Source organism: Hordeum vulgare, chromosome 5H (assembly GCF_904849725.1).
Source record: "Hordeum vulgare subsp. vulgare chromosome 5H, MorexV3_pseudomolecules_assembly, whole genome shotgun sequence".
Lineage (NCBI taxonomy): Eukaryota > Viridiplantae > Streptophyta > Magnoliopsida > Poales > Poaceae > Hordeum > Hordeum vulgare.
The window spans coordinates 219,951,548-219,976,120 of record NC_058522.1 but is presented as its reverse complement, the minus strand read 5'-3'; positions in this window follow the sequence as shown (position 1 = coordinate 219,976,120).

Below are 24,573 nucleotides of genomic sequence, written 5' to 3'. Positions count from 1 at the left end.
TGACGAGTCTTATGGTAGTGCCTCAAGTATTCTTGGTCTTGCATTTCAAAGTGAAATTCTTCCTCCTTTATCCTTTAAGGTGGTGTTATAGCATTCTTGTTAGTGGAGGAGTCTCGAAGAGATTTTGTTTCAAGAATGTGATAATTAAACCCACCAATTGCTTCAATCATAAGATATTTTCAACCCATGATTTCTTCATTGAGCTATCTTGGTTTGGATTTGACCTAAATCTTTTCCTAGGGATTGTTGCTATGATGGTGATTATCATTATTCCAGGTCCCATATGTATCCTCTTGGTGTAAGAAGTTTTGCCTTACTTGTTGTATCCAATCAATCCTTGTTTCTATTAGTGGCTGGTTGTCACCTCATTGTTGACATGGGTGTCATAAGTCCACTACATGCTTGTTATTTTCGTTGTTGGTTTTCCAACAACTCCGTTCAATTCTTCTTGCAAGGCTGCTAGTCAATTTCAATTGTGGTAGAAGTTTTCATTTTCTTTTCCATTCCTTCTTCCCAATGATCTAGTTTCTATTCTCTTGTTCCGGAGTTATTGTGATGTTGCTCTCTTCAATCTATCATCTTGTTCTTTCAGGATCATGTTCTCTCCTTGCTTAATAAATTTAGTTAGTTTGTTGTGAATCTTCTCAAGATCTTTCCATCTCATCAATTTTTTCCCTATTTCCTACCGAAGTGCTGCCAAAATTTTGTGCGAATTCTTTCTCGTTTCTCATATAATTCTTGATCTCTTTGGAACTTTCAAGATTTATTGGTTTCACTCGTTTGTCAAGGAAGCAACTAAATTTTACCTGTTACTTTCTCTTCCTCTTCCCCTTTCATTCTTAGAACTCGAGGCGAGATCTCTTGTTAGTGTAGGAGAGTTGTGACAACCCAAGACCGACGCTCCAGAAGATTCCCCTCTTATTCTTTTGTCGCCATGCGATTAGATTTTGTCACATTCATCATCGCATCATGCGCATCACACGCATTGCATCGCCACTCCGATGTCGCCAGTTTTCAAAACTTGCCTCCGTTATTAGTTGCCTGCTCTCTCCGTTTCCAACGTTGACCGTTTTGAGACCAACCACACATGCACGCGCACACGACATTGTTAAAATCTTGTTTTTAAAAGTGGGTATAAAACTTTTGTCACATCCCTGACACCTTAAGCAAGTTAGTCTTGTGCTCATGTCTTCTTTGCATTTGCATCTAATAATTCTCCATCAAGAACAAGAAAGTGGCAAAGGAAAAACTCAAAACCCTAGCCACTACTTTAAATAAAGGAAAACTCAAAGTAGTTAAAATCAATGAACCCAAAATGGCCTCAAGAAATGTTCAAACTTTCTGATAAATCATGAAAGTAAAGGAGCATTGGAGAAATCTATTTTCTTGACACTTTAAGCATTTTAAATAAATGCAAAAAGCTACTGGTTTCAAGTTTTAAATTTGAAATCAGAAACTATAAATTTTCAAAAATGTTGAAAACTTTGGAAATGGTTGGGAATATTATAACAAATATTCAGGTGTGTTTAAAATAGTTTTTACCACCATTTTGGAGCTGAAATAAATAGCAAAACATTAGTTAGCAAAACAGAACAAAACAAAAAAGAAATAAGAGGAAGAAAAACATTACCTGTCGCCTGAGGAGGCCCAGCCCACCAGGGGCAGGGTCGTCTTCTTCCTCTGCCTTCTAACAGAGGGGAGATCGACCACGCCGGCCCCCTCCACCTCCTGCTTCGCCGTGGCGAGCTCCAGAGCCCCCGAGACAGCGCGACAACGGGGATAAGCTCCCCGGGGCCTCCTCTATCCATTCCCCAGCACCGGTTTCCCCCTCCTCTCGGATCTTTTCCTCCCTCCTGCTGCCGCCATTACCACGAGCTCGAGCTCGAGCCGCAGCGCTTCTAGCCACGGGAACCTTCCTCCGAGTAGTCCAGCAGCTTCGCCGCGTCGAGCTGGTCCTCTCTACAGAAGCCGAAGCTTCCCCGAGCTCTGCATCGCCCCAACGCCATCGTCTTCCACCTCCGGCCGCCGGACCTCTCCCGTCGATTTGCTCCCTCCGGCGCACCCCGGAGCCCCTCAACAACACCATCGGAACCGCCGTGAGCTCGTCGTCGTTTCCCCTCTCGCCCCACGCTCTTCCGTGCACCGTAGCCCCGTTCCCCACCAAGGCTGAGAGCTCCTCGCCGCCGGTCATGTCGTCGTCGTCGCTATGGTGTCTGATCCACGCGCTCGAGCTAGGGATCGAGCTCCTGGAGCCTCCAGGAGTGTGATGAGCCCTTCAGCTGCCTCCCCTTGCCCTAGAGCCATGGATCGTAGAAGGCCGAGCTTCGGCCGCCGCTTCGGCTCGTCGCCGGCGCCTCTCCCGGCGACCCTAGCCTCCCCTGATGCCCCCGCTAGATGCGGCGTTGCACCAGCTAACCGTAGCTCCTTTCTGCGCCCAAAACCGACGGCTGATGCGCTGTCTAGCTCTCTCCGGCGAGCCCTCCGCCACGCTCGTGGTCGCCGCCGGCCATGCTCCGGTGGGGGCCGACGTGGCAAAGCTAATCCAGTAGATTAGGAGCTTAATCTCTCGCTGACAGTGGGCCCAAGGCCAAGTCAACTCAGTTTAGGGGCTGGTCAGCACGAGATTAGTCCCAGAGAGGCTGACCAGTGGGTCCCCCCTATCAGGTTTGACCTGAACAGGTCGGCTGACCTGCTGACGTCGGGCTGATGCAATAAAGAGAATTTCCAGTATAAAAATAATTCCAGAAATGTTTAAAACTTCAAAAATTCATAGAAATTAATCTGTAACTCCAATGAAAATAATTTATATATGAAAAAGTATCAGAAAAATTCAAGGAATCTGAATATGCTATTTTCATTCATGTTTGAAAATGTTACAGAACCCTAACATGAAGAATAATGAATAATTCCATTCTTATAATTACTTCATAAATGGAATTTGGAAAAATATTCAAATTTCATTATGAATGCCATGATCACACACTGTCCTAGTTACAAATCAGTACCATAACATGACATCTCATGCATGCTAACATCAAGTTGATCTGAGCATCAGGTCGAATCAATTAAACCGGTACCCGTAAATACCCCGTTTGAATTGATATTCTAATGTTATTCAAATCAACTCTAAACCTAATACATGTTGATTGTAATAACCTATCACTTTGCATTCTCATGCCATGCTCATGCATCATCTTGTTTGCATATGATTGTTATTGATTGTTGCCATTCATTTCGGTAGGCTCCGCACCCCCGGATTCCACCGAATATCCGTCTGACGGATATCGTTCCTCCTCTGAGCAACAAGGCAAGCAACCCTTTTGATCATCCCGATAAATCCCATGTTCTTGCTCCTGCACCTATTTATTGCATTAAGATCAAATGCTTCAACTGCTTTTGCCACGATAGTTGAACCCACTTCCTTTGCATGACCGAACCTTGTCACAGTAAATAGCCGAACCTTGCAACCTAGCATACCTGGTAGTTGCTTGAGCTATGATGTGCCTTATCCTGCTATGCATGCTATGCTTAGAGTTGTGTATGGTCTGTCATCTAGGAGATGAACATAATTGTGGAATGTGTTCGGTAAGCAAAGGTTGTGTGTTGAACTTGATTTGGTAAAGGTACCAGTGAAAGGCTGTGTAGGAGTACATGGCGGGTTGTTTCATTGGAACCGTCCATACGAACTGAGTTCCGTGTATGTAATCCAAGACTAGATACTACCACATGCTGGGCCCTGAAATATGACCCCGCTCGGCCTATTAACCGCGTAGTACTCGGTCCAGGAATTGCAAGTAGTTTCTAGTGTTTATAGTAATGCTGGAGGCCGTGCATGGTGCTGACCTGAGAGGTGGGCTATGATGCGGTAGGCAGTGGCACGGTGTACCAAGTGGCACCCGGATGGTGGGCTTGGGAACCCTGCGCACATCGTTTGAGGCCGTGGCGGAAACCCCGGCCGGACTTCCGTATGGGTTACTCTCAGATAGGCGATAAACCTAGACTAGGCACTAGTGTGGTTAACGGTCGTGGCCGACTCCCTCGCTTGGCTTCCGCTTGAAGGTTGCCAAGGTGCATGACGTGCACATGGCGATAAGTGGAGAGAGCATGTGTGACGAAGTACACCCCTGCAGGGTTATGATCTATTCGAATAGCCACGTCCGCGGATATGGACTACTTGGAGACATATGTTGTTCATAGATAACTTCAATGGCTACTCATAAAATTGCCAAGATAAGCATGAGTGTCGTGGACGGCATTTCCGTACGGAGACGGAATGATTCCACGATAGTGTATTGTTGGGGTGTTAGTGGACTCGTGTGCGATAAATCAAGTTGTCAAAATTATTTAAAAATGCAAGTTGTCTAGCCACGAGTCAAATGCTAGCTTTCCGCATGAAACCCCACAATACCTTTTGATACCTTGCATGAGTAGTTAGTTATCCTAAAAGTCTTGCTGAGTACCTTCGTACTCATGTTTGCTTAATAAATGTTGCAGAGGTTGCTAATGACCCTAATGGAGGGTTCTTCGTAGACATCGACGACGACGAGTAGCTGGTGTCCCAGCTACGATCTGGCCCTACGTTGGATCTGTAGTATAGTCAGGCCATGTGCCTTCTAGTTGCCCTGTCTATACTCAGACAGTTTAAACTCTTCCGCTGGCTTGTAACTGAATGACTGCTATTATGGGTCGTGAGACCCTTAATGTGTAATATTATGTGTGTCGCTCTTCCGAGCCTTTTTAATAAAAGCTTGTATGTTTATGGTTATGTTGTGATGCCATCGATGTATCTATACATATCGGTATGCCATGCGTACGTGTGTCATACTTGATATGTATGGGGTTCGATTACTTAGTCGTGAACTTTAGTAGCACTCCTTACAAGGAAATGCCCCTTTGTGATCCAATGAGCCTTGGTAGTTCGCTACTCCTCCGGACACATTAGTTGACCGGCATGTGTCCTTCTTAGCTGTTGTGTCTGTCCCCTTTGGGGAAATGTCACGCGATGTAATGGAGTCCTTGTAGCATGCTACGACTCGTCTACATTCGCTGATGACCGACACCTGCTTTGTTGGGTCATGTATGCCTGTCCTTGTGCGGTACTGCCACTTTGGTTTATGACTAGACATGTCGATCCGGGTTCTTTGACATTGGATTGCTAGCGACACTATCGCATACGTGAGTCAAAAGACGCAAACGGTCCCGGCTAAGGTAAGGCTGCAGCCGTGGAGTTAACCGTGCGTGAGACCACAAAGGGATGCGATGTGTTATAGGCTGGATTCCTATGGCTTAGGATTGGGGTCCCGACAACTTTATTGGATTGGGTTGAAACTCGGCGTGCGGTCTTATTAAAATGTAGGTACGCCGCCTGCCAAATTTCTTAGCGATCGCAGTTCGTTTGATACCTGAACTATAAGACCGTAGTGGCACTATCATCGGTTTATTCATCGGACGTTTTCCGGTTTTAAAAACGTGTCTCACGGGCCGCTAAACTCCCTCTCTTCCCCACCTAGCCACCTCTACACAACCCAACTTAGACCACCAAACCCATCCCAGCGACCGGGTTCGTCCGATCGTGATTGGAGGGTCGAAAACCCCCCAACCTTAAAACCTAGCCCTCCCTTGCTATATATAGTCCAACCCTAGTCCATTTTTGGACAACCCTAATATCTAGGAGCCTTGTCCCTCATCCACCACCGCATCTAAGATCCACCTTGAGATCCCTCGCGATACATCCCAGTCAACCAACCTCCTCCCCCGAACCATCCATCCCGAGCCAACCAAATCTGATCCAGCCCACCCTCGATCCTGGCCATCGGATCGGAGATCCAATGACCGAGAGAGCCTTCGATGGCCTCCCTCAAGCACAAGATCATGAGGATCCCGAGCTCCTCCTCGCCTCCACCAGCACCAATCGTCTCCCGCTGCCTAATCCTCGCCCGCGCGTAGGATAGATATCATGCACCCTAGGTCATTGTTTTGACCTATAGCCATACTCGGCCCAACTATTGTTTTTTATATCTATGAGTTTTCTATAATCCAGTGTTTTAAATTACACATTAGGTGCATATTTTAAAACACCCGTAGTTTTTAAACTGTGCGTCGGATCGTGACATATTATATATGTAGAACATGTAGATTTTTGCGTAGAATAATAACTTCCAGCTCCGATGTGTATTTAAAACTGTTCGCCGTGCTATTTGCATTGGTTTGCATGACAACATGTTAAAAATAGTTTAATTCGTTGCTAGTTAATCGTAGCTCCGTTGGAGATGAGCCATATATGTAAATGGACTAAAACAACGAGTAGAATCATGTGAACCACTTTGTTTTGTCATTTAAGAAACTTAAAATACGTTTAGGATAGATCTGGACAGATTACAAAGTTAATGTGTGGGGTCGTTTCGGAAATGCTATATGTCGTATCCGGCCTCATTTAAAATGCCTAGGTAGGTAGTTTAATTACACTTCACCCATTGCCATGTTAACCATATTTTAATATTGCCGTGTACCTAAACGTGAGTGAACTAAATAATTCATATGTGGAGTTTCGTCAATATGCAACTCTATGCATATTCAGCTTCACTTAATGTGTAGTATCTGTTTGTGTGAATGGCCATGCACCGCCTTGCATAATTTAAACTGATCATGCATCATATGTGAATTACATCTTGTCGTGCATGTTCCGTGGTGAATATCGGTGTTGATTCTTGTTTCCGGTTTGCTTCGTCTCGATAGAGTTCCGCAAGCGTGTCGGAATGTGAGGATCCGTTCGACTATGTCGGCTCAGTTGTTTCACGGAGTCGTTCTTCTTCCAAGCGGGATTTCAGGCAAGATGATCATTTCCCTAGATACCATTAGTATAAATGCCATGCTAGGTGTCTCGTATCTTTCGTTATCTCTCGCTTCCTACCACGTGTTAAATGTCAGCCTCTCCACATTGCCATGAAACATTCAACGTTTCTACAACCTAGCAAACCACTGATTGGCTATGTTACCGCTTGCTTAACCATTGGATAGCGTTGCTAGTTGTAGGTGCAGTTGCTTCCATGTGGTAACATGGATTCCTTGTTATATCACCATATAATTGCTAATTAATTTAAAGAACCTATATGCTTGGTAAAAGGTGGAAGGCTTGGCTTTCTAGCCTGGTGTTTTGTTGCTCCTTTGCCACCATAGTTTTTGCTGCCGGTGTTATATTCCATAACTGAGAGCTCCTAACACGATCTGGGTTGTTATAGGGACCCCTTGATAATTCGTTTTAGTTTAAAACTGGTCTAGCAAGGCCCAGCTTTGGTTCTACATTTTCCTAATAACTAATGAAACACATAGGGAGTAATTAACCAAAGGAAATTTAATCAACCCCCGGGCCAGTGCTCCTCATTAGTGTTGGTCCAACCTGAGCGATGTCCGGCGCCCCTTGGTCACCCGGGGTTTCACCCAACCCGACTTCTAGCTCATCCGGTCGTGCCCTGATAATGAGATACGTGGCTCCTATCGGGTTTGTCAGCATGTTGGGTGGCCTTGCTGGATTAGTTTTGCCTTTTATGAAATAGCTTGTGCATCGGTATTTCGGTGATGCTTTGGATAATCTAAGAGTTGAGGTTTTCCACTAAGGACTCCGAGTCGATCACGAGTTTCGTGATCGAGGCTTTCTATGGGGCTTGTTGCAATTTGTGATGGACTAGTTGGAGAACCCCTGCAGGGTTAAATCTTTCAGGAAGTCGTGCCCCCGGTTATGTGGCAACGTGGAAACTTTTTTTAACATCCGGTTCTAGATAACTTGGAGTAAACTTAACTAGGACTTGCCAACTGTGTGCGTAACCGTGACTGTCTCTTTTGTGAGCTCCTTCTCCGATCAAGGACACAATGGGGTTATGTATGGCGTAAGTAGGTCTTCAGGATCATTCATTTGATCATTATTAGCTCACGTCCATTATATGTAGATCATCCCCCTCTTATAATTGTACTCGTAAGTTAGCCACCTCAAATAAATGTTTAGTCACTTGCTGCAGCCTCGCCACTTTACCATACCTCACCCGTTAAGCCTTGCTAGTCTTCATACCTTTGGAAATGAGATTGCTGAGTCCCCTGTGGCTCACAGATTACTACAACCCCAGTTGTAGGTACACGTAAAGAGTTACTTTGACATGAGCGCGCTGATTGTTCTATTTGGAGTTTCTCCTTCTTCTTCTCCATCGATCTAGGATGGGTTCGAGGCTAGCAGCCTGGGATAGCAAGGATGGACCTCGTTCTTTTATTGTTTGTTTTCGTCCATAGTTGCACCCTACTCTGCTTCATAATGATCGATTATGTTGTTGTATTAATGTAACTCTGATGTACCTTGAGGCGAGTGTAAGCAAACTCCTTATACTCATCTTTTCAGTACATGTACTAGTAATAATATCCATTCTTGTGAAACGATGAGATATGTTTCTATCCCGGTCAAGGCCCTCGCGCCAAAATAAGGATAGGACTGCATCTTGGGCGTTACACTAGTCGTCCATGCCCTCAAGCTCCTCACAGCCATAGTCTAACACATCGGTTAAATCTTCGATGGTGGCTACCAAGTGGGTGGTGGGTGGGCTGTAAAAGTCCCCGTATTCCAATTCAGAGCTGTGCTGCGAGCAGGTCGGGCTGGTTGATTGTGCAACGATTGGATCTTCCCGAGTATATCGTCTAACAATGAGTGCTTGTCCTAGCACATCATTGGATGGTTTTCGGAGTTAACCTCTGGGGCCTCCATGAGGGAAACGTGTTCGGCAAAAGCCGTTTGTTGTGATCCATGCGTCAGGGTCGGGTCCGATCTAGGAGCCGACTCTTCAGAAGAGAGGAATCCGAGGACATGGCTGAACGCGGGGCCCGAAGTTAAAGCTTCGAGGTTTTTGCGCTCATCGGCCAAAGCTGGGATTCTTGCGGGACCAGATTGGTCCGCGGATGGGATGGGAATTCAAAATTCCCTGACCACGTTTGCTGATCGGGGACGAAACCTCTGATCTAGCCAAGATGGCTCGTTGGGTCTGCACACAGCGTAATGCTGCCGAACGAGAGAACCTGCCCGGGGACAAAGATGTCTTCATTGCTAATTTTGTCGCTCACAATTAAGCGAGCCATTGATCTTCTCAGTGATCCAACAATGGAACTCCCAATGAAAGCACCAACGTCGGTGTCAAAACCGACAGATCTCGAGTAGGGGGTCCCAAAGTGTGGACCTTGGATCGATGGGTTGCATGAAGAAGGGGGGGGGACAGTGGTTTACCCAGGTTCGGGCCCTCCTATGGAGGTAATACCCTACGTCCTGCTTGATTGTATTAATGAAGATGATTACAGAGTAGATCTACCTCGAGATTGAATATGATATTATAAAGTATAAATTGTTTCCTTTTTCGCTAAGAGATCGTGCTGAAACTTGGTTTTCTTTGTTGCCATGCAATAGTACTGATTCATGGGATAAATGGCAGGATGCTTTTATTGCCAAGTATTTTCCTCCGACTAAGATTATTTCTCTTAGAAATAAAATCATGAACTTTAAAAAACTTGAGCAAGAACATGTTACCCAATTTTGGGAGGGAATGAAATTAATGATTAGAAATTGTCCCATTCATGGTGTAAGCTTATCGACGATAATACAAAAAATTTATGCAAGACTAAACTTTGTGTCAAGAAATCTTCTAGACTCTAATGCAGGTGGTACTTTCATGGGAATTACATTGGTAGAGGCTAACAAACTTATTTATAATACGATAACAAATTATTCAAAATGGCACACCGAAAGAGCTCCAACTAGCAAGGAGGTAAACTATGTCAAAAATGCTACTTTGAGTGATAAAATGAATGCTTTTATGAATATGTTTGCTAATGAAAATGCTCGTGTTGATCCTAATGGTATGCCACTGGTTGCTTTGATTGAACAAAATAATGATGCTATAGATGTGAATTTTGTCTCTAGAAATAATCTCAACAACAATGCATATTGGAGAGAATTTCAATTCTAGACTGTATCCTGGTAAGCCCTCTAATAATTATGGAAATTCATATTATAATAATAGGATACCGTCTCATCCTGAGAACCATATTAAAGAATATATTAGTTCTCAGAAGATTTTCAATGCTACGGTAGAAGAAAAACCACATAAAGTTGATGATATGGCAAGAAACATGGATATGATTGCTCATGATGTGGATACTCTTAGAAGCAAAAAATTTCCACATAAGCATGATATAAATGAGTATATAAATGATGTGGATACCCAAGTCTACATTAATTGAAGCAAGGAGAAAATCGCTAGGTTGAGAACAAAGCGAGAATTCGTAGAAAAACCTATTCCACCTTGTTTTTATCTTAATCATGATAACGGTATTAAAATGATTGGTGTCTAACCTATTGAATTATTGTTTAGTAATATAAAACATGTTGAAAAATGGATTGGGTATGTGTTAACTTTAGCTGGAAGGCATCCCAATTGTTCGTAGGGTGATGATCTTGATGATATAAATGATAAAAGTGGGTTTGGAGAGGTCAAGAGTTTTAATAGTGATGTGCCCACTATTTTGGATTACAAGGACTTTATTATGATAGTTGTTATTTGATTGAATGTATTTACTTGTTGCAATCCATGATAAATTCACCCAATGCTTAAGAACAAAACAAAGCTTTTACTAAACATATTGTAGAAGCTATGATGAAAGATCATGAAAAAAGCTTGATTTAGAGGTGTCAATACCTATAAAATTTCCTGATGGAATCGAACCTACTATTAAAATTAAGCTTAAAGATTATGAATGTAATGCTTTGTGTGATCTTGATGCTAGCCTCTCTACTATGCCAAAATCTTTATGTGACATGCTAGGTTTCACCAATATGAATGAATGTTCACTTAACTTGCATTTATCGGAATCAACTATTACCAAACCATTGGGTAGAATCCATGGTGTGTTTATACTTGCTAATATGAATTATGTGCGAGTGGATTTGATTGTGCTTGATATTAAATGCAATCCATCTTGTCCTATAATACTTGGTAGGACTTTTCTATATGAGTCTAATTCCCATTAAAGAAAGAGATGGAACACTTACCTAGAAAGAGAATTAAACAACCAATTGAATCTATTGTGAGGCCCACCTATGGAATTAACACAAAGGATAAAAATACTTGAAACTATGCATTATGGCTAGCTAGGGTTGTAAAACAATATCGCTTGTTGGGAGGCAACTGAGTAGTAATCTTTGCTACATTTTTTCTTTTACTTTATGTTCTTGTTCTATAACACAATTATTACAACTATAATTATATTTTTTTATGTTTAAATTAGTCATTATGCCTAGTAAATCCTCTGGGATGATTTGGATGATAGTAGAATTGATTATGTGCGAAAAAAACTTTTGCACCCAATATTTATTTTCTCTCTCATCTTAATGGAATGCATTTTTGATCTGGAATTGTTACACCATGTTGCTATACAAATTTTCCAGATTTTCCAAATTTTAAAGCAAAATTTTGGATTACACAAGTATGTTTTTAGAACATATCATTGCAAACTGTTCTATTTTAGAAGATTTTGTTTTCAGTTGCAAAGTTTGCTTGTTTTAATGATGTTATCGATTATATCGGGGGGGTATAGGCCATGTAGAAGTGAGAATACAGTGGGTATTAAGCATTAATAAAACATTAATGAGTTCATTATAGAACCTGAATTTTATGATATGTCTATTATACTAACGGATGTGACGAGATTTCTGTTGAGTTTTGTGTGGTGAAGTTTGCAAGTATTGGGTGAGGAAATGATGGATGGAAGAATGAGGAGCGTAAAGACCATAAGCTTTGTGATTACCAAGGCACCCAAAGTTAATATTCAAGTAAGACCCAAGTGTTTAAGCTTGGGGATGCCCGAGATGGCATCCCCTTTTTCTTCTTAAACCCATCGATGTGTTACGAACCTTAATATTTATTCATCACGATATGAGTTTTGCTTAGAGCGTTATGTAATATAATTGGTTTTATTTTTATTTTGACACAATCATTGTTTGTTGGACATGAAGTTTTAGAGAGGGATACAAATTTATCATGATTTATTCGAATACTCTTTGTGCTTCAGTTATATCTTTTGAGCTAGGCAGTTGCTGTAGTGCTTCACTTATATCTTTTAGAGCACGAAGGTGGTTATATTTTATACAAATGATTGCAGTATCATGATTAACTTAAATATTTTTGAGAGTCTAAAGAATAGTAATGGCAATATGCAGGTGTTATAAGACAAGTCAAAAAAGGGTAGGTATTCAAGGGGAATATAATAAAAAATCACGAAGATCGCTAAATATGGAAACACATGGTTTAATTATATTGATGTCATAATATGCAAGGATATTGGTTCATGATCATTGGTTAGTAGAAATATCGGTATTAAAGTTTGTTATTAACTTCTCATCTAAATGTTGGTCATTGCATGGTGATAATGTCTGAGCATTTTTATTTCTCAATGAAATCCTTGAGTGATGTTACAATCGGATGCGCGTGATGGCTAACCCCTACCAACCAAGTCCCCAGTGGCATGCGAGTAGTACTTTGCTTCCACGGCTAAGAAGACGTCCACATTAAGTATATGAGTTCTTTATGACTAATATGAGTTCATGGATTATAGGCACTCCCACCTTTCCACACTTTGGTGGCCTCCCGAGTACCGTGCATTTCCCTTTCCCGCCTCTAGAGTTGGTGCAAACTTCGCCGGTGCATCCAAACCCCATGATATGATACACTCTATCACACATAAACCTCTATTTATCTATTGGAGAACGTTTCATGGGAAAGAAAAAAAAATCCAACGCACATACAAGATCTATCAATGGTGGTGAGCATCTACGAGAGGAGAGACCGGATCCACATACACTTGTAGATCGCTAAGCAGGAAGCATTAAGAAACGCGGTTGATGTAGTCGAACGTCTTCGCAATCCAAATCACAAGTCGTCGCGCGATCCAATCATGATCTAGTGTTGAACGGACGACACCTCCGCGTTCAGCACATGTACAGCTCGATGACGACCTCCACCTCCTTGATCCAGCAAGCGAGGGCAGCGAGGTAGATGAGTTCTCTGGCAGCACAACGATGTGGTGGCGCTGGTGGTGACTAATCTGGCAGGGCTTTGCTGAGCTCTACCAAACTAATCTAGAGGAGGAAGACGATCTAGAGAGGAGAGGGCAGCACGTGGATTTTCAGGTGGTGGCTGCCCTCAAAACCTCCACTATAGATAGGAGGAAGGGGTGCGAGGAGGCGCCCTAGGGTTTCCCATAGGGCCTTTGTCCATCGGCCAAGGAGGTGGAGTCCACCTCCTACAAGGAGGTAGGGCGTTGGGAGGAGTTCTATTCCAACAAGGACTTGTCCCACCCTCCACCTTTTCCTCTTGGATGCATGGGCCCTTATGGGGTCAGCTACCCAGCCCACTAGGGGCTGGTGTGGCACCTCTTGGGCCCATGTGTCCCCCGGGGTGGGTGTGCCCCTCCCGATGGACCCCCAAAACCCATTCGTCACTCCCGGTACACTACCAAAAATAGGAGAAACCTTTACGGGACAAAAATACCACTTTCCTACATATAAATATGTACATCCGGACCATTCCGGAGCTCCTTTTGATGTCCAAGATCTCATCCGGGACTCTGAACAACCTTTGGTCACCAACATACATAACTCAATAGTATAGAAACGTTACCGAACATTAAGTATGCAGACCCTACGGGTTCGAGAACTATGGAGACATGACCGAGACACTCTCTGGTGAATAACCAATAGTGGTACCTAGATGCCCATAATGGTTCCTATATATTCTATGAAGATCTTTAACGGTTGAACTTCTATGTGAAGGATTCAGTTAATCCCGTATGTTGTTCCCTTTGTCCATCAGTATGTTACTTGCCCGAGGTTCGATCGTCAGTATCTGCATACCTAGTGCAATCCCGTTACCTGAAAGTCTCTTTACTCGTTCCGTAATACAAGATCCCATGGCTAACTCTTTTGTCACATTGCTTGCAAGCTTGTAGTGATGCTTTATTACCGAGTGGGCCCTGAGATACCTCTCCGTCACACGGAGTGACAAATGCCAGTCTTGATACATGCCAACCCAACAGACACCCTCGGACATACCTGTAGAGCAGCTTTATAGTCACTCAGTTATGTTATGACATTTGATAGGTATTCCTCCGATGTCAGTGAGTTGCATGATCTCATGGTCATAGGAACATATATTTGACATGCGAAAAACAATAGCAATAAACTGAGATGATCATATGCTACATTCAGAGTTTGGGTCTTGTCCATCACATTATTCTCCTAATGATGTGATCCCATTATCAAATGATAACTCATGTCTATGGTCAGGAAACCTTGACCATCTTTGATCAATGAGCTAGTCCATTAGAGGCTCACTAGGGACAGTGTGTTGTCTATGTATCCACACACGTATTTGAGTTTCCCGTCAATACAATTCTAGCATGGATAATAAACGATTATCATGAACAAGGAAATATAATAATAACCACTTTATTATTGCATCTAGGGCATATTCCCAACAATATCTTCCTTAAAATAGTCAGCATACCTACCTATTATGGCATTTCCATAGCCATTTCAAGATACACCACCATGCAACTTCCACATTTCCATCACATGACTTGTGTGTTTCTCACGATATTGCTGTGCATGATCATATAGAGGTCACATGATATTTGTGGAAAAGCCACAATTCATATGTGTTATACATGTTATGCTAGATCATTACACATCCTCAGACACTCCCAGAGGCATTCATATAGAGTCATCTTATTGAATTGTTATATTGATACATCTCTGACGTATCGATAATTTTTGATTCTTTCATGCTATTATATAATCAGTCTTGGATAATTTATGTTCAATAATATGCTATTTTATATGACTTATAGGAACTAACATATTAACCAAGTGCCTAGTACCATTTCCTTTTTTTTCCTGTTTTTTGATTTATGGAGAAAATCAATACAAAATAGAGTACAAACAAGATAAAACTTGTTGGTGATTTTGTCATGAACTCCAAGATGTGGCAATTTGCACAACTCCAAGATCTCTCATGAACTCCTTCATCCAGACACCTTCTTTAGCCGCCTCCGAGGCAGCTATGTACTCCGCTTCACATGTAGAATCAGCTACCACGCTTTGCTTGGAACTGCACCAGCTTACCGCTCCCCCATTAAGAATAAGTATGTATCCCGTTTGAGACTTAGAGTCATCTGGATTAGTGTCAAAGCTGGCATCAACGCAACCCTTTACGATGAGCTCTTGATCACCGCCATTCACAAGAAACATTTCCTTAGTCCTTTTAAGGTACTTCAGAATATTCTTGACCGTTGTCCGATGTTCCATTACTGGATCACTTTGAAACCATCTCGCCTTACTTATGGCAAGGTTGACATCAGGTCTTGTGCATAGCATTGCATACATGATAGAGCCTATGGCTGAAGCATAGGGGACGATACTCATATGTTCTCTATCTTCTACAGTCACTCGGCAGAGAGTCTTACTCAACTTCACACCTTGCAATAGAGGCAAGAACCCTTTCTTGGACTGATCCATTTAGAACTTCTTCAAAACTTTGTCAAGGTATGTGCTCTTTGAAAGTCCTATCAAACGTCTTGATCTATCTCTATAGATCTTGATGCCTAATATGAAAGCAGCTTCTACTAGGTCCTTCATTGAAAAACTCTTATTCAAATATACTTTTATGCTTCCAAAAAATTATATATTGTTTCTAGTCAGCAATATATCATCCACATATTATATTCGAAACACTATAGAGCGCCCACTCACTTTCTTGTAAATACAAGCTTCTCCATAAACTTGTATAAACCCAAACGCCTTGATGACCTCATCAAAGCGCTGATTACAACTCTGAGATGCTTGCACCAGTCCACAAATGGATCGTTGAAGCTTGCATACTTTGTCAGCATTCTCTGTCTCGACAAAACCTTCATGTTGCATCATATATAATTCTTCCTTAAGGAAACTTTTAAGGAACGCTGTTTTGACATGCATGTGCCAAATTTCATAATCGAAAAATGCAGCTATTGCTAACATGATTCTGACGAACGTAAGCATCGCTACGGGTGAGAAAGTATCATAGTAGTCTACTCCTTGAACTTGTGAAAAACCCTGTTGCCACAAGTCGAGCTCTATAGACGGTGATATTACCGTCTGCATCCGTATTCTTCTTAAAGATCCATTTATTCTGAATGGCCTTTCGCCCTTCAGGTAATAATTCCAAAGTCTATACTTTGTTTTCATACATGGATCCTATCTCGGATTACATGGCCTCTAACCATTTGTTGGAATCTGGGACCACCATCACTTCACCATAGCTTGTAGGATCAATGTTGTCCAACAACATGACTGTTAAGACAGTGTTACCGTACCACTGGGGAGCAGTATGTCCCCTCGTCGACCTACGATGTTCAATAGTAACTTGATCCGAAGCTCCATGATCATCATCACCAGTTTCCTCTTCAATTGATGTAGGCTCCACAGACACAACTTTATACATTGCGCTACTCTCAGGTTGAAGTGAAGGTTCAATAACCTCATCAAGTTCTATCTTCCTCCCACTCAATTCTTTCGAGAGAAACTCTTTCTCAAGAAATGTTCCATTCTTAGCGACAAACACTTTGCCTTCAAAGTTGAGATAGAAGGTGTACCCAACTATTCCTTTTGGGTATCCTATGAAGACACATTTCTCCGCTTTGGGTTCCAGCTATTCTGGCTGAAGCTTTTTGACATAAGCATCACATCCCCAAACTTTAAGAAACGACGACTTTAGTTCGTTGCCTAACCACAATTCATATTACATCATCTCAATGGATTTTGATGATGTCCTATTTAAAGTGAATGTAGTTGTCTCTAATGCATAACCCCAAAATGATAAAGGACAATTAGCAAGAGACATCATAGAACACACCATATCCAATAAAGTACGATTACGGCGTTCGTACACACTATTACACTGTGGTGTTCTAGGTCGTGTGAACTGTCAAACAGTTCCACATTGTCTTAAGTGAGTGCCAAACTCATAACTCAAATATTCTCCTCCTCGATCAGATCGTAGGAATTTAATATTCTTGTTATGATGATTCTGAAACTTCAGTCTGAAGTTGCTTCAACTTTTGCAACGCTTCAGACTTGTGTTTCATTAAGTAAATATACCCATATCTACTTAAGTTATTAGTGAAGGTGAGAAAATAACGATATCCATCGCGCGCCTCAATGCTCATTCGACCGCACATATCAGTATGTATGGTTTCCAACAACTCACTGGCCGCTGCATTATTTCGGAAAACGGGGTCTTAGTGTCGGTGCAGGTGTGCACACGGTCACCTATGGGACCTTCATGTCCTTGTAGTTCTGCGGGGAGGTCGTATCGCACAAACAGCAGAGACTACGAAACAATACGATGATGAGACTCGGGTTTTTTTACCCAGGTTTAGGCCGCTGTAAATCGTAAAACCCTACTCCTGCTTTGGTGCATTGATTGGGGAAGACGAAGCTTGCAAGGAGCTGTACCCCCGCATGGGTTGCTTGGGAGAGATAGCGTGTGCATACACTTATACTTGGCTCTAATCCCATGGGGACCTAATCTACCAAGTGTCAAATCTCTAAGTGCTCGAATACCCAAATATTTAAATCCTTTGCTTGGTTGCCTCGGGCCTCCTTTTGTACCTCAAGGGGCGTCCAAAGTGGCAACTGACATGATCAGATAGCTAACAGTGTTATCATACCTAACTCTAGCACTTCAGATAGAGCGCCATAAATGCGCTCCTAGGTGGCGAGTGAGCGTGCGTTCCCGGCAGGCCTATGCCACTTATGAGCTAGCCATGGCTTGTGACATGCTTCTGGATGGATGTCAATAGGTTGCAACCTGTCTTCCGGTGCGGCGCCACGTAGCTAGCGAGAGCCACCTAGCCATGTGTGGGATCGACACCTCATCGACAAGTGACTGGTGTAGCAATGAGGTGGAGCCATGGCAGGTTGGCTCACACCTCCCGGGGAGGCACCTTGCCGGGTCCTTGTGAGGATGATTGCACCTTTGCCACCAGGGAGTGTTAGGGGTTCTTGGCACGTCTTGGGATGCTGGAATTTGTCTTGCTGGCGCCTATGGCCATTGTGGGCCGCATCTGCTAGAGTCTTGGTCTTCTTGAGGCGCTCCTTGACTTCTTGTAGAGCGGCTTCTCTGGCCCTGGCCGGACCTCGATGAAGTGGTAGCATTCCCCGACAACCTTAGGGTGTCGGGCCGATGGCTCGTCGTCCGTGCACAAGTGAGGGGAAATAAACACCCTGTTTGTCTACCCCGACAGAAGCCCCCGAGCAGGAGCCATACGAGCCACTGAGCATGTTGGGTTAGGCTCCCTCAATGCACAGACATGTGTCAAGGAACCGCTATCCTTCCCACGACCCAGATCCACTCTATGCATTTAACGCATGTCATGGGGGTCATTGAACGGTAGCCGTTATGGAGCAAAAAAAGGGGAATCGCCGGTAATCAAATGGCAGTTCCTCGCAGCGATGGTAAAGAGGCAACCCCCAACGTGTGTCGGCCATACATAAGGATGTGTTCCCAAGAAGGGGGCGCTGCTCATTCACATCTACCTCTCCACCCCTATCCTCTCCCTCCTCCTCCAGCTAAGGAGGCACCTTCGCTCCCACCGTTCCCTTCACGCGCACTACCGAGTCCCCCTCCACTTAAGGGAGATGGGGAAGAAGACGACCGGCATGAAGGGGAAGCAGAAAACTAAGTCGAAGACGCGGGCCACCGACAAGAAGAGGAAAAGGACAGAGGAAGCACAGAAGTGACGACGGGGAGATGTGGCTTTCTCCCCATCAAATCTGGACCCCAACATCTTGATTGTAAAGTATGCCTATATGTGGGGGATAGAAACAAAGGGGCATGGGGCGCCCGTAGGGTTGCCGGATTGTAAAGTATGCCTACATGTAAAGTACGCCTACATGTAGGTCTGCCGGATATCCCCAAGGAGAAGACGCCAGCAGATTCGTACCGCTTCTTCTGTGTGTACTTCTACTGTGGCCTCTCTCTCCCCCTTTTCTGATTTCTTCTGCGCCATGGTGGTGACATATGGATTCCATCTCCTAGATTTCACGCCCAACGCAATGTCGTGCATGGCGATCTTCGCCCACCTATGCGAGAACTTCGTCGAAGTCATCCCCAACGTGGATTTGTTCACGCACTTCTTCATCCCCCGGATAGAGGATAAGAATCACCTCTAGGGGAATGTTAGTTGGATTCCCCGGGCCAAGAAGAATGGTTGGGGGTACCTCCCTGGCCAATACCGTGGGAAGTGGGAAGAGTGGGGGGGTGGGGGGGGTCGACTGGTGTTGGAACAAGGACACCAAAGCCCCCAAGTTCTATCCCGCACAAACAACTTGTGTCTTCCACGATGACTGGAGTAGCTTGGGTCTCTCCAACGACAAACTCCGCCCGACGCTAAAGATGATCACCCACCGTTAAGATGCCAGGCTTACCATCCAACATGTAGGAGCTGACTTCCTTCTGTGCCGCATCGCCCCATTGCAGAAGAGGGATAGGTTCACATGGGAGTTCAACGGCCCTCCCGACTGGATGCGGCCGTACCCAAGAACCGTCAACAACCTGATGATTTATGGGCATGGTTTGCTGTGCGACCAGTTTTCTAACCACATGGGGCCGTTCCATCTGCAAGCAGGGGTGGTCCCCTTGAATATCAACTCCGCCTGGAATCAGATTCTAAAGTGGATGCCAGATTGCAATGCTTCCGGGGTCAAGCCAGACCGGGCCTTGCCTTCTTTGGAGGACGAGATGGCGTGACTCTCCAGCCTGGGGCAAAGGGCCACCAAGGAAGACGAAAACCTGACCATGCCCACCAGGGACACGGAGAGGGCTTTTATCGCTTCCAGGATCGCGGTGGAAAGATAGGTCATAGCCGCCAACGGCATGGCCTCTGAAGGAGAGGAGTTGTCCGTAGGAAGCGACTCTTTTGGGGAGGAAGACGAGAACATTTTCCCAGGAGAGGCTATCGAGTTGGAGCCTGCTGGGGCCGAAGCCCTCCTGACTTAGGGTGAGGCAGAGAAGGCGATAGAGCTGGTCGTGGAGGAAGAGGAGTTCGAGGAGGGCCCTCAAGCTCAAGAACCAGGGCGGCGCCTTCGCCTGTGCGTTGGCCGAGAAGTGGCAGCCCCCACACTTCCGCGGGTTCCCCCAAGGAGGAAGAAGACAACCTCCAAGGGAATAGGACACTTGGCAGCAAGTCGCTAGTCCCCTCGCCCTTCTCAAGCCAAGGTTTCTCCTGCCAAGAGACGAAGAGTTATAGGGGCGGATCCCAGCCCCCAGTCAAGCCCAACTTCTTTCGCGGGCTTGCCCCTGGCCGAGGCCTGAATTATGCCGCCGAATCCTATTCCACCAACTCTGAAGAGGGGCAGATCAACTCCGCCGCCTGCAACATATGAGCTAGGATCAATGCTCATCTGTTCGGGGTAAGTACTTTGACCACCAGTCCCGTCAAAGTTCTTCTTCTCTTCTTTTTTTGATGCCTCGACAGACTTGGCGTGATCATTGGTTTGGAAGGGATGAGGATGAGGAGCCCCTTGCGCATAGGGCGAAAAAGGCGAGGTATGCGGCACGGGAGGATCCTATGATAGATACGGGCCTAGCAGGAGATGCAGGGGAGAACCGCACACCTAGCTCCCGGGCCAGCTCCCACCATTTGGCCCCGACGCATTCCCCGCCCCGTGGCAGAGACGACGAGAGGTGTCCTCTCACCCTTGTTAGGGAGACGGGAGACGTCCATCAGGAAGAGACCCGCCAAGAGGGCCCTATCCTTCAGGACCTCTCTGAAACCGCCGCTACAGGGAGGGATTCTTCGGCAAGGGCCTCCGCCGAAGAGCGTCCTCTTGCATACTTTGCTGTTGATGAAGCAAAACGGACTGTCCCTCGGCAGCTGATCTTGTCGGGGGATCAGACATTCCTGCGCGGTAGATCCCATCGGGTATACCACTTGCTTGATATTTTATTCCTTCCACTCTTTTCCTTTCCTTAAATCAACTTCTTGACCCTTAACTTACCATCCATTGTCCTTGGCAACAGCGTTGCCACCCGATGAACCAGAGCTGCTGGAAGAGGTGGCCAAAATCGGGAAGGCCACCGCCACGAAGGTAGAGAAGATTGCCGCCGTGGAGGACCCCCCTTGGAATGACATCATCGAGCCCCGGCAAGTCGTTTGCACCAACCTTGGTCATTGAGGGGAAGACCCCCCCCCTTCAGGTCCTGGGACCCTTTCCTCCGGGTACCCCTTGTCGTCGTTTCTGCAACCCCCATAAGACCCGCTAGCGATGGTTACCGCTTCGCTATGCCCTCCAACTCGAGATATATCTCTCTTAACGGGCACAGATATTGTCGAAGGAATCGAGAAGGTGCTCACGCTGGTGTGTCACAGAGTTGGAGGAGTTGATGATCCCGCCGGCAGCACTAAGGATCAAGGACGTGCAAAGCAGGTATAACCTTCAGGAGTAGGCAGCCAAGGAACAGTCTGAGCAGGCCGATCTTGCAGGCAAGCAGCTGATGCACAAGGGAAACGAGCTGCGGGGGTGGTACAACCAGTAGGTCCACTCTCTCAAGAGGCAGCATGAGACGCTATCCTTGGCCAAGGAGGATGTTGCTTCCTGAGAGACCAGGTTGGCAGAGTGCAAAGCGCGTCTGGACGCCAAAGAGGCAGGAATCTCCTCCCGGGCGGCGGCTCTCGAACTTCGTCTTTGCAACAAGGAAGAGGAGTTGGAGGCCCGCCTTCTGGAACACACCAAGTACCTAGAGGATGGTCACAAAGCTGCTCTTGCCACACTGTCCTCAACTTCTACTACCCAGCTGAAGGAGGTAACTGACCAGCTCGTTGTCGCGGCTGCCACCAAGGTTCAACTGGAGGCTCGCCTGAGCACACTGACGGAGGAGCTTGCCAGGAATGGTGAGGAGGTCGAGGCTCTCAAATAAGAAGTGCAGAAAGCGCAACACACGTTGGAAGAGGCGCACTCGAATCTTTCTTCCAAGAGCCAAGACCACGATGCTGCCAATAACACCATTTCTGGTTTGCAATCCAGTCTTGCTTCATTGGAGCAGAAAATTGAATCTGCCGGTGTCCGAGAAGGGCTATTGCAGAAGGACCTGACCAATGCCCAGGCTCTCCAGAAGGAGGCGGAGTACAAACTAGGCCACCATATCGAGCAGCGCGACCTCTAGATTAGAAGCATGGTTGACATTGCTTAGCGGCTCACCACCCAGCTTGCGAGCATGGATATGAAGAGTTGGGCCTACTCCGTCAGCCAGCATGAGGTCCCAAGCATCAAGCTAACACTCTTCTTCGAGGGCTTGATCGCGGGGCTAAATACATATGAGGATGAGACAGCGGTCTACTTTGCTGAAGAATCCTGGAAGCTGTCCCGCGATGCCCTCTTCATGGTCTTTAGCAACCTCGCCTTATTCCACCCAGAGCTCGACCTCTGTGATGGGTTCAAGAGCTGCCATCGTGCGTAGATGTCTGTGCTGCCGCGAGAGAGGTGCACCGTCTTGCCGATAGGATCCTTACAGTCTCTAGGGTCCCAGGAGGCCACCAGAGTTTGTTCTGACCAACTCATACTATCGTCGCGCCGTCCGATAGCTTAAGACACAATATGTATCTCGTATTACTCAATGCACTATTTGTCCTTTGTGTTGAACTAATATCTGTACATAACCGCATGTTGTCCCTCTTCGCTTTCCTTTAGGTATTTGTATGGCTGCCCCTTTTGTGTGCTCTGGTTTCCCACCAACAATGTGTTGCCGCAATTGCCTCGAGGAACGGATCCTCAACATTTTGTAGACGAAGACACGCTGTCGGCGAGTATTTCCTCATCGGTCTTTGCTGCTGCCGCGGGTTTTGTTGAGCAGGCTCGAAACAAAACAGGGGCGCGACTATGAAGACAACAAGGTCCCATTGTGTGGCAGGTTCACGATAGAAACAAACCTTGGTTGCGAAGGGGACTATGTGAAATGTAGGCTTTTTAACGAAAAACCGACGGGTTTGTCGATTTATCTTTCGTTAAGACCTCCTCTTTATCTTGGCGATTGTTCACCCATGTTCGCCGTTCCCTCCTCCCTCTCCATCAGCACTCTTTTCCTTCATGCTCCTCAACGTCTGCATGGCATAGACCATGGTTTTTCTGAGAGGGAGAGAAAGACAAATAGAGAGTAAAAAGAGGTACTTGGGGAAACATCAATTATAATCATGGTCTGCGGCAAGAGATTGTCGCGCCAATGCAAGTGTCCACAACTTAGCTTGAACGGAACGAATGGCAAATATGTTCAGCCGGATCTTCCTCCTCCTTCTTGCCCAACGGTCCCATAACTACCCCACACCGGGCACGTTGGGTAATGGGACTTTGTTGTGGCCCGTTCGCCAAGGTCACCGACCAATGGATCCACTCGAAGGTTTGGCCTAGGATTTACCAACGTAGGGTAAATGTAGGACCTACCGCACGCGATCTCGTCGATGTCGGCGACTCCACCTTGATGCAGAACCGACCACACGTGGGGAAGGATAAAAGAGGAAGAATGTCACCGTGTTCCATTTCCTTCTTCCCTGCCCCTTTAATCGCAGCCACAAACTCCCATGGTATAGGAAGGCCGGTGTGATGATTCTGAAAGGGATGGCACCATTGTCTCGTCTGCTTCTTAATCGACGCCTCAGGCGGAGCGAGTGCTGATGAAGATCGATGTTGCATGATACAATCTCGAGTTTGCGTGAACGAAGGCCCCTGCCAGGTGTTCCAAAGATGTCGGTGCAGGTGTGCACAGGGTCACCTATGGGGCCTTCGGTCCCCTTGTGATTCGGCAGGGAGGTCGTGTCGCTCTGAAGCATAAAACCCTACTCCTACTTAGATGGATTGATTGGGGAGGACGAAGCTTGCGCACAGCTATACCCCAGTAAGGGTTTCCTAGGAGAGCTAGCGCGCACGAACACTTTCACTTGGCTTTAATCCCATGGAGACCTAATCTACGAAGTGTCGAATCTCTAAGTGCTCAAATACCAAAAGATCTAAATCCTTTGCAAGGTTGCCTCGGGCCTCCTTTTATAGCTCAAGGGGCATCCGTAGTGGAAACTTAATGATCAGATATCTAACAGTGCTATCATACCTAACTCTGGCACTTAAGAAAGAGTGCCATAAATGCGTCCCTAGGTGGCGAGCGAGTTTCCGTTCCCAACAGTTCTCTGCCACCCATGACCTGGCCATGGCTTGAGGTCTTGACACGCTTGTGGACGGGTGTCAAAAGATTGAAACCTGTATTTTAGTGTGGCGCGACGTAGCGAGCGAGAGCCACCTATACGTCTGGGGGCTCGACACCTCATCGACAAGTGACTGGTGTTGCAATGAGGTGGAGTTGTGGCACGTTGGCTCACACCTGCCGGGGAGGCGCCTTGCCGGGTCTCAGTGAGGATGATTGTGCCTTCACCCCCGGCAGGAGTCAGGGCTTCTTAGCACGTCTTGCGTTG